The sequence below is a fragment of the Saccostrea cucullata genome, unplaced genomic scaffold (assembly GCF_032062105.1).
Source record: "Saccostrea cucullata isolate Sc308-1 unplaced genomic scaffold, CSIRO_AGI_Scuc_v1 ctg6002, whole genome shotgun sequence".
NCBI classification, from domain to species: domain Eukaryota; kingdom Metazoa; phylum Mollusca; class Bivalvia; order Ostreida; family Ostreidae; genus Saccostrea; species Saccostrea cuccullata.
Window position 1 is genome coordinate 62,580 of NW_026937680.1, and position 10,725 is coordinate 73,304.

Sequence of the window (10,725 nt, forward strand, 5' to 3'; positions counted from 1 at the left end):
TACGCCAACATGTTGGACCAACGTTGTGCCGATGAGCAAAATTACCGTGGGCCAACGTAAAGTTACCAACAGTGGGCCAACGTTGGAAAAAAAATTGGGCCAACGTTGGCCCAACTATGTCTTGCTATCTTGGTACACGACATGTACAAATAAATGATTTCACACTTCATACATGTATTATATGTAAAATGTTCCAGTATTATTTCTTTATTCTGTAAACTCAGAGACCACCCACTGCAAGGTTTTGATCATCGTTCACGAAATAATTGACAAAATGATCTGTTGATGCCCATACATCCTCTCCTTTCTTACTCTTTATTATAAAATGTGTTTTCCCCTTTTAGATGGAACACTGTTTAATAATCATGGGGAAGCTCACTCATTCTTTGAGCTGCTTTGTTTTCATATATTCCTTATTTCAATTGCATCATTCGCCTGTCGGAGACCGCTATCTAATTAATGGCAACTTACATTAAAAGCTCATTGTCGGATATCAAACATGATGTGTTATATCTCGAGATAGAGATGTCAGTTAATCACTGATAAATACAAAAGTAAATAAAATGCACACTTACTTTAAACGTTAGTAAAATGTAAATCAAAATGCACCAGTAATAAAATTCATTTAATTATCATTTCCGAAATCGACAATAAGTTTATGTATATACGATCTGTAGGTGAATTGGAGGCACGGAAGCCTTTTGGTCCCTATTATAATTAAAATATTTTATCATACGGTCGCCAGATAATCTTCTGCCTGGCAGCTCATGATATTCGTTTGTTTCATAACGGTTTAATTTTTTTTTATTCCTTCATTAAACCCTTCCCTCACCTTCTCGGAAATTTATGGATTTCTGGACGGAACTGTTACATTTACTTGATATATCTTTGATCAGAGAATCCTAAGTCGTAAGAAATCTACCCCCATTCTCACCAAATCAAAAGGGGGTGATCAGTTCTCTTAATTTGCTGGTCTACTTGAAACATTTTAGTGGTGATTCCAGTATTTTTTTTTCGTAGATCGCTTCGTGGAAAGATGCATCGATTTGAAGACAAAAATATCAGGTGAGCATCTATAATTTACATCTGCTTATTTTAGATCAAAACGAATCTTTTGTATTTTTTTAAATTAACAGAACGAAGTTTGGAAGGGTATTGCTGCCACTTGAAAAACAAGATGTGTTTGTGAAACACTATGCACCCGGCGGTAACAAAGTTAAAAACATGTGTTTAGCATTTATGTCACAATCAAGGTCACAAGGTCATTGATCCTGGTGTCACTTGAAAGACATTGATTAGTGAAGTGCATGTATGCACACCAAATAGGAAGTCTCTATCTCTCATGGTTCAACAGTTATGGTGAATGTTTAAAATAAACTATTTTTAGCATATAGGACACAGTCAAGGTCACAAGGTCATTGACCTAGGTGTCATGTGAAAGGGCTTATTTAGTATTTATTGCGGGGTATTTAATTCTGTTCGAATCTCACTTACTCCTTATTAATGTGCACAAATTGATGTCAAGTCGCACTGGAATGGGATTTTGGAATTAAACAAGAAAAATATTATTTCTGTCTGCATGGTTACGGGTATGGAGGCTAGTTATGGTAAACGTAAAGACCCATTATAGCAAACATAAAAAGAATGTACTGATACGTAAACTCGATTTGTATCCTCTTAACAAGATCAATTTATAATAAATAATCCAAAAACTACTAATGTTAATAATCGAAGTAAACATATCTAATTTTTGTTTAGGCTGGTTATCTGTTTATTTGAGAAAAAAAGACTCAACTTATTTTGGTGTCGGGAGTATTTTTAAACAAGAGTGCCTGTAATCTTATTTTAACACATGTTCAAATAATTATGATTTGACAATCATTTTACTACCACAAAAACGTATCTTATTTATTAACATAGTATGGTTATGCACGTAAGCAAGCATGATTTCACTGTAAAATCTGAACGAAATAGTTTAAGTTTTTTTTTTAGTTTTCTTAATATTCAATATGTATATATTTATTTATTTAAATATATTCGTATGAAATAATAGTACATCATATTAGAGGTATTGATTTTTCAGACTTTTACATTTATCCAAAGTAAGTTCTCTTAATTTGATGGTTTAAAAATAATTTGGGTGATGAATTGGTTTTTTTCATCATTAATCTTAAGACTACACTTATACTTTTTAAATGTCTGCTTGACACATTTTTTATTGATTCCAGTATTATATATTCTTTTCTTTCGTAGAAACACACGTGGGAAAGTACGATTCTTGGAAGACAGAGATATCAGGTGAACAAATATTATTTACATCTGATTATTTTAGATCAAAAAGAGTTCTTTGATATATTTTTAGGCCTAACTAACAGTAAACAAAGAGTTCATTTCATAGATAGATTTTTTTAAAAATTTATAGTAATATTTTTTTCAATTGTTTGCATTGCTTTCACAAAATTTATAGATGAAAATTTATATTAAAAGCATTTTTACTCGCTGTGAGGGATTTTCTTATAATCCAGAAGGGGTGAAATTCATTTTTTATTCGGTAAAAAATACCAGGAACGCCCCAGCCTCTATCGTGTTCTCATCCCAACATTCGCATATGGTACATTACATGCAGAAAATTATTGGAAAAATAGCATCACCTACATAGTAATCGTTTCAATAAAACATAGCTCAAAAATCTATCTCATCTAAAGGTGATATGTTCCTTACTGGGCAACACAATACAGTAGAATTCCGTATTTGTCCCCCTCTTCAACTGAAAGTTTGGGATATTAATTATAATCTGTCTATCCGTCTGTTCGTCCGTCTGTTTGTTAATCCACCAGTCTGTATTTCCGTCTGTCTGTAACACTTTCGTTTCTGCTCGATATCTCAAGAACACTTTGAGCTTTTGCAATGAAATATCACATACCCTATGGCCAAGAAAAAAAAGGAAATAAAATAAGTAGTGATAATTTCCATTCCTACGACGATACGATATATCCTGGTGAGCTTGAGATAAAAGATACCACAAAAGTCCGACACTTCTGCTTCATATTGATATTTTACTTGAAAAAGACACTAATAGTAATCTAACAACCAAGCTATATAATAAACGTGATGACTTTAACTTTTCTATCGTCAACTTCCCTTACTTATGCAGCAATATATCTTCATCACCTGCATACGAAGTATATATATCTCAGTTGATTCGATACCCAAGAGCATGCTCTACGTATGAACAATTTCTTCAACGAGGTAAATTATTGACAATCAAGTTGATGAAACAAGGATATCAACAGTCTCGGTTAAAGTCATCATTTCGTAGGTTTCATGGTCGATACAATGACCTTGTCAACAAATACAATTTATCATTGAGTCAGATGCTGAGTGAAATTTTTCATACCAGTTGTTAGTCCATAATTTATACAATGAATTGACGACGGATTTTTTCCCCGTTATTTCCTGATCATGAGAACGAACACACGGCGGGTGTGACCGGTCGGCAGGGGATGCTCACTCCTCCATGGCACCTGATCCCACCTCTGATGTTTCGGAGGTCCGTGTTTGCTTTGCTCTTATTTTGTATTTTGTGTTGATGGACTTTGAGATTGAATACTGTTCGTTATCTCCATATCCTTCTTTGAAGTGAAAAGGTCAAATGCCAAGATAATAAAACAATAAATTCTGTCTGGTTCATTTCCGCTCAAAATCTTGGATATCGTTTGAGCATTTACAATGAAATCTCACGTGTACATAACAACTCCCTGTGGCCTAAAAAGACCCATATTGAGATCTAAAGTTCAAAGGTCAAGGTCGTAATGTTATACATTCTATCTGTGTGTAACACTTTCATTTCCGGGCGATACCTCAAGAAGCTTTTCAGCTTTTGCAATGATATTTTATATCTGTCAACATATCCCCATTGCCTCTTTCACGCCTTTCAAACTAACCCCTCCTATTAAAAAAAATTATTTTTATTAAAACTCGTTTGGCAATTTTTTGCACACGAGCATGAGAAGAGTTATTACGTATAATACAGGTTGTCTGCGGACTTTATATGCTTATATTTTTTTAAGAACTGTTAAGTAAAGGCTTTAGACACCAGCAGACATACTTAAGAAAATTTCCTAAGACGTGTCTAGAATACTTGCTAAAATATATCTTAGGAATATCTTAGGATACGTCTTAGGGTGTAAGACGGAAGCATTCAAGGCATATCCTAAGTTAAGATGTCGTGAATTCCATCTTAGGCATTTCGTTTTTTTTTTTTTTTTGTTTTGTTTTTTTGTTTTTTTTTTTTTTTTTTTTTTTTTTTTTTTGTTTTTTGTAATATAAGCAATACATAAAGTTCCTATTTCAAATGTTCAATGTATTTATGTGCGAATGTAGAAGGGAGGGGGGCGTTTCTGGAAGTAAGTTTTCTCCTGAGTTCTAAAAGCATATTCATTGGTTAAAAACCCTCCCTCCCGGACGCACACATACACACACACACACACACAAAAGAAATAAAACAGAATGCCATATATGAATACATGTTTTCTACAATTGTTTTTCAAAAAATCAGGTTTGGCGACTTAATATAATTCTTACTTATCAAAAACATTTCCGATTCAGCATCTTCTTTTCTGAGTGTGTCCCCTCCCCCTCTTTTTTTGTAAAAATGATTGAATTCACGATTGATATGTTAAATTTTTTTTTCAGTTTCAATTTAATTTTTTCGGCATATTCATCGATTTCCATTTTTTTTTATTTTAGTAGTTAAGTTCGTTTGTTATGTGTAATAAACTGTTATATAACAGAGCTACTTGTGTACAATCTATTTAACAAAATTAAAACAGAAGAGCGGAACTACATCAGCTTCAGAAAAGCTACATTTGTAGAAAAACTACATTCATTTAGCTTCAGATTTGTCGCTCGCTGGTCTGAAAATAATATGGTTGGTCGTCCATTCCAGTTTTTTCAGACCATGGAGCGAACTTAAGAACTGCGGATAATGTATATACATGACAAGTACAAATCTCTCAAATTTCTTTTATTTTTTTTTTGTATAACTGGATTATAGCAAATAAGAAAAAAATGCAAAATATCATTTCTTGTTGTTTATCCCACGTTGATAAACACTTCTCTCTCTCTCTCTCTCTCTCTCTCTCTCTCTCTCTCTCTCTCTCTCTCTCTCTAGCAAAAAAATAGGTGTGATATCATCTAAACAGACAAACCTTTGTTTGTCTTATATGGTTTTTGCGCAGAGAGGACCTTACGACGAACATATGACCAATCGTTGAATTAATAGCAACGTTTACGCCGAATACATGTTTACAGTCTACTTCGAACACGTGTTTTGGGTCAATCTATGATCGTGTGAATGGAGTGAAACATGATAAAAATGTTTTTATGAACAACTGTGGGTTTTTTCCTGGTTTAGAACACCAGCGCTTCAAGGGAAAGGAAAACGAACAGCATCTTTAAAGCATTTAAATGGAATAAACTTTCTATACATAGCTATACTCGTGATCACGTGTTTTTGCCAGGGAATTCACCTAACAATTGTATTCGCCAATATACAACAATTGAACAAAGGAAGTAATACAGACGCAAATCGCTTTGTAGTGTGACTTGGAGAAACGTTAACCTCCACCTTTTATTCAACTACTGAATTTTTTGTCATTGTGAGCATGTAAATTATGTAGAAATTTAAAACAAAAATCGAACTTACCTTTTTAACCGGAAATTCCTTTGAAGTTATGTTAACCATAAGGGATTGTCTTTCGCATTGTTAAATGTAAAATAAATTTTTAAAATTTTGAATCTTCTTTGAATATACTTAAAAGTTGTTAGAATAAAAATCCTGACACTTTCAGGCAAGAAAAACTACGTTAAAAAATTGAATATGTAAAATAAATTTTTGAAATTTTGAATCTTCTTCAAATACACTTAAAAGTTGTTAAAACAAAGATCCTGGCCCCTTCAGGCAAGAAAAACCATGTTTAAAAAAACGGTACCACACCTATATGCATAAACTCTATAAGGTACGCAAGCTCCCATTTAGGAAAAAAATACCCAAGCCCACTTCAGGGCCTATTTCTGGACTCTAAACCATTAATTGATTTCGGTATCATGGCTTTGTCAGGGAGATGGGCTCAAATCGAAGAAATTGTATCCCATTAAACGCGTGTTCACGACTGAAAACCGCATCAACATCTATGAAAATCATCACTGTAAGGGACAAAGCCATGATACCGAAATAAATTAATGGTTAAGAGTCCAGTGGGCGTGGGTATTTTTTCCAAGATGGGAGCTTGCGTCCCTTATAGAGTTTATGTATATAGGTGTGGTACGTTTTTTTTAAATGTGGTTTTTCTTGACTGAGAGTGTCAGGATCTTTATTTTAACAACTTCTAAGTGTATTTAAAGAAGATTCAAAATGTTTAAAAGGACAAGTGCACTTAAACATTACTTATTGGGCCCTTTTTATGTGCCTTTTTACTTTAGAATATACATGTATTACAAATCGTTTGCTATTGGTAATAGTTAGATACTAGGGGATATTTCTAATTAAAAAGCATGTTAAGTACCACTTAAATCAGCATGGATTTGAATCAATTGAATATTTTTAAATGCCTATGGATACCCTATAAATCCGGAAAAGTCGTACCGAACCTTCTTTTAGTTTTTGTTTAATATGTAAATCTAGGGAATAGATATTTAAGGACATTGGCAACGTTTCTGGATTTTGTATAGAATTTTTCAAGAACTTTTGAACAGGTTTAATGGTATCAAACATGTTTAATTCAGGTCCATTTTACCCATCAAACCAGCCTTCCTTTATAGATTTTATCAAATCAATATGTTTTTACAATTCTCAATGCATTTCTTATGTAAGATGTTGATGAAATGGGCCTATATTATTTTTAATAATAAGTTTTCTCTAAAAGCCAATTTTTTTCATAAAGTTTATACATAAAATACATTGTTGAGTCTTTATTTCTGGTGAAAAACATATATTTGGGCTCAAATTGCAATTATAGAAACAAAACAAAGAAATACCAGCACTGTTCTTTGATTTTGAGTTACTTCCCTTAACATCTAATTATTATTCACAATGACCAAGAGACTTGTTGTTTGTTTCTATACTATAATTTACTTTATTTGAAAGGAACTGTCATTAAACATTTTTGCAAGAATTTATTATTAACTTTTAATGATGCCTCCTTCACAAGACCTATAGAATCGTTCTCATCTGGCCTACATGTACCTAGCTATCACCACTTTCAGCATAATTATGTCACTTCTTTGCACTTCCCAGCATACAGTTATGTACTTATTCTAAATGACGACCTGTTGACTGTCTGCCCCCTCAACACAATGTAAACAAACCCATCTCTGCTATTCTTTTATTATTGTAGAGTTGAATATATCAGATAAAACACACACACGTGCTTTTGTTTACCTCTCAATCTGTAACACACGCTTTATTGGTTTTCACCGCCTAGAGAATTCCATACGGGAGATCACTCTCAATGACTATTTTTATAAATGCAAAAACCTGGGTATAAACCTTTTTTTCTCCGGAAACCCTCCGTTGCCAATGACCTTAAATCGTTACTTGAACAATCTGATGGTGGATCATAGTCGGGCGCGTTTGCGGAATGATACTTCTTGCGCAAAACCTGTTTATAAAAATATTGAATGAAGTTGCGTAGTTGCCTGTAGCTAAAATGATTAACCTAAATTGGTACTCTTGCATTTGAAAAATTACAATAAGAGTTTAATTGAATTTGAAATTAAAAAGGAGTGTTATAGGTGGCTTTCAATACCTGTTTCATTGTCTTGCTATGAAAAACACTAAGCTCTCCTAATCCTCCCGTGTTCTAAAAAAACAAATACATACAAATATCTCTAAACGGCAAGACAATGACTTACTGAAACAAAACTTGTCTATGTTTTACCTGTTTATAGTGAGCACTTTTGAGGAATGTTTACCTGGGTAGAACTCACGTGACTCTCAGTATTTTGAATAATTCATTCCACACGTGGGTTCAACATGGGTCATACAGGTAAATACTCTCACTTGCTATACGAAAAACATTGTACCTTTTAAACATTTTTAATATTTTAAGTACGAGCCTAATAATGTGCAAATTTTATACCTTCACACAGGTTTTTTTAATGTATCATGCGACTTGTGTCATTCGCAAAAATTTGCACAACGTTAGGCTCGTAGTTAACAAAAGCAAATGAATGACCGTTCTCGATTTACTATAGAAAATCACAAATGTCAGCTGACCCCAACCACATTGTATAGTTTTGTTCTTTGTATATTCGTAGATTTCAGTGGTAAAATTTGTTGAATCATATGGTTTAGATATCAATTAATGATTAGAGATGAAAAATTTTGCTTAAATTGATTCTTTATTTTTTTCACATTTTACCGGGGCCCATAAGTGCACTCGTTCTTTATTTTACATTTAACAATCCGGAAGACAAGCCCCTATGATGTTAACTGTAACAGGGAATATCACCGCTTTTTAATTCAAATATCTTAAAAACTCAAAATAGTAAGATCATTTTCAGTAGAGATCATTGTTCTTAGATTATAAACGTAGAATTACTGAACTGGACTACAGAACATCATTTTAAATATTCAAATGTTGAATCAACACATACTTTCAAACCAAACAACTTCTAGGAACCTACTGGGAATAGATCATTGCACGTCACAACATACACTATAGCGATACGGCGGTCCGTTCGTGTAATAAATGCAGTTTTATTTGGAACGTATTCGTCTCAAATGTAAATATTAGTAATAAACAACAATGTTAACAAGTTCACTGGGAAATGAACTTTTAGTTGGTACGTGACAAAATCTTCTGAGAAGCAGGATTTGATCATGTGTCCAACTAAAAGTTCATTCCACGAGAACTTTTTAACATCGTTGTTTATTTCTTAAATGAGTGTTTAATACAAAGGAACGACATCGCATGACTTCTATTAATAGCGAAATGTTCCTTAATGAAAAAGCTAACAGAACAACAATACCCCACAGTATAATATTTCTTTGAGCAAATAATACAGTCGAAAAACAAAAAAAAAAGTGCTGCTAGAATCCCACTGTCCTCTCAGTAAAATAGTATTACTTATTTCACAAATTTTCATGAAACTTTACAGGTTTTTTTTTTAATTTTGTACATATGAACTGAAATACCTCATAAAACAATGCTTAACTAGAGATTCTAGCAGCACTTTGCAATTATTTAAGAGGGCGAACATTCCATCTCTACAATTCTTATATTTTGAAATATCTAGTTTATTTTTATTCAGTTGAATTTTTTTTTCACGAATTACAGAGGACAGGCCGACCAGGATACGTATATAGCTGACTGTCTTCGAAAATGAGAATAATCGATAAAAAAAAGAAATTTTTTATTTACCTTAAACCCAAATGAATTTCACACGATACTAAAGATATTTGCTTTTTAACTCCATTTTGCGTATCTTTGTACATGTACATGTACATTTGTACAGTCTTAGCCAAATTCTCTTTACACAACATGATCAATTTCCAAACTATATGATGTACAGATATGACATCATCAGTTGTCAATTTTCATCGCCCGAGGGCAATATGATATTTCTTGGCTGAATAAATCTTCATGTTTCTCGAACATTCATGCAATGAATAGCTTATTATACCGAAACAAGCAAATTCGTTTTTAAAAATTAACATAAAATTTCAAAATATCCCCTTCATTACTGAATTTCTTTGTCACATCAAAATTCGATCAAATAGTCAGAAATTTTGGGACGTATACCAGGTTATTATGACGTCAACTAATCTCTCTATCGCCGAAATATGGCTGAAATACTGCCGACTCGGCGTAAAACAATAATAATAATCAATCAACTAATCTCAGGAGTTTTCGTTCAACGAACTATAACTTATTGCGGGAAAATACACTTAGTGTTCTGAGGAGATGGAATATGATGAAAAGCGTGCCCAAGACCGTGAAATATGAAGTTTTATGGCCCGGTCACGTAATATTTTAGACCCAATCAGATAACGGGTTGTAAAGGATAATCATAATGAGGAATAATAATCTTGTTTGGATCAGTTTAGGTTTTATAATTCGCGACGCAAAGAGTTGCTATCAATTTTATCGACTATGTCAGTAGCGGCCGAGATACGAACTCACGATCTCCCGATCACAGAGCGAGTGCTCTACCGACTGAGCTACCGTGAACGGTCACAAGTACTTTGAAGTTGACATCAAAGAGATGCTTGAGTTTCTGATTGACAGTATCTATGTGGTTTTTAAAGACCAGTTATTCCAACAATTTATTGGATTTCCAATGGGTACCAATTGCGCTCCGTTATTTAAAAAGTTATTTTTCTATTCATATGAAGCAGAATTTTAGCAAAATATTATTCGTGAAAAGAAGAAAACACTAGCTGTGGCCTTCAACTCGACTTTTAGATATATCGACGACGTATTGTTAATAAACAACGGTAATTTCCTTTTCTACATCGATACGATATATCCTAATGAGCTTGAGATAAAAGAAACTACGAAGTCTGACACATCTGCTTCATACTTGGATATTTTAATTGAAAAAGCCGCTTATGGTAATCTAACAACCAAGCTATATGATAAACATGTTGACTTTAACCTTTATATCGTCAACTTCCCTTACTTATGCAACAATACACCTTAATCATCTACATAAGGAGTT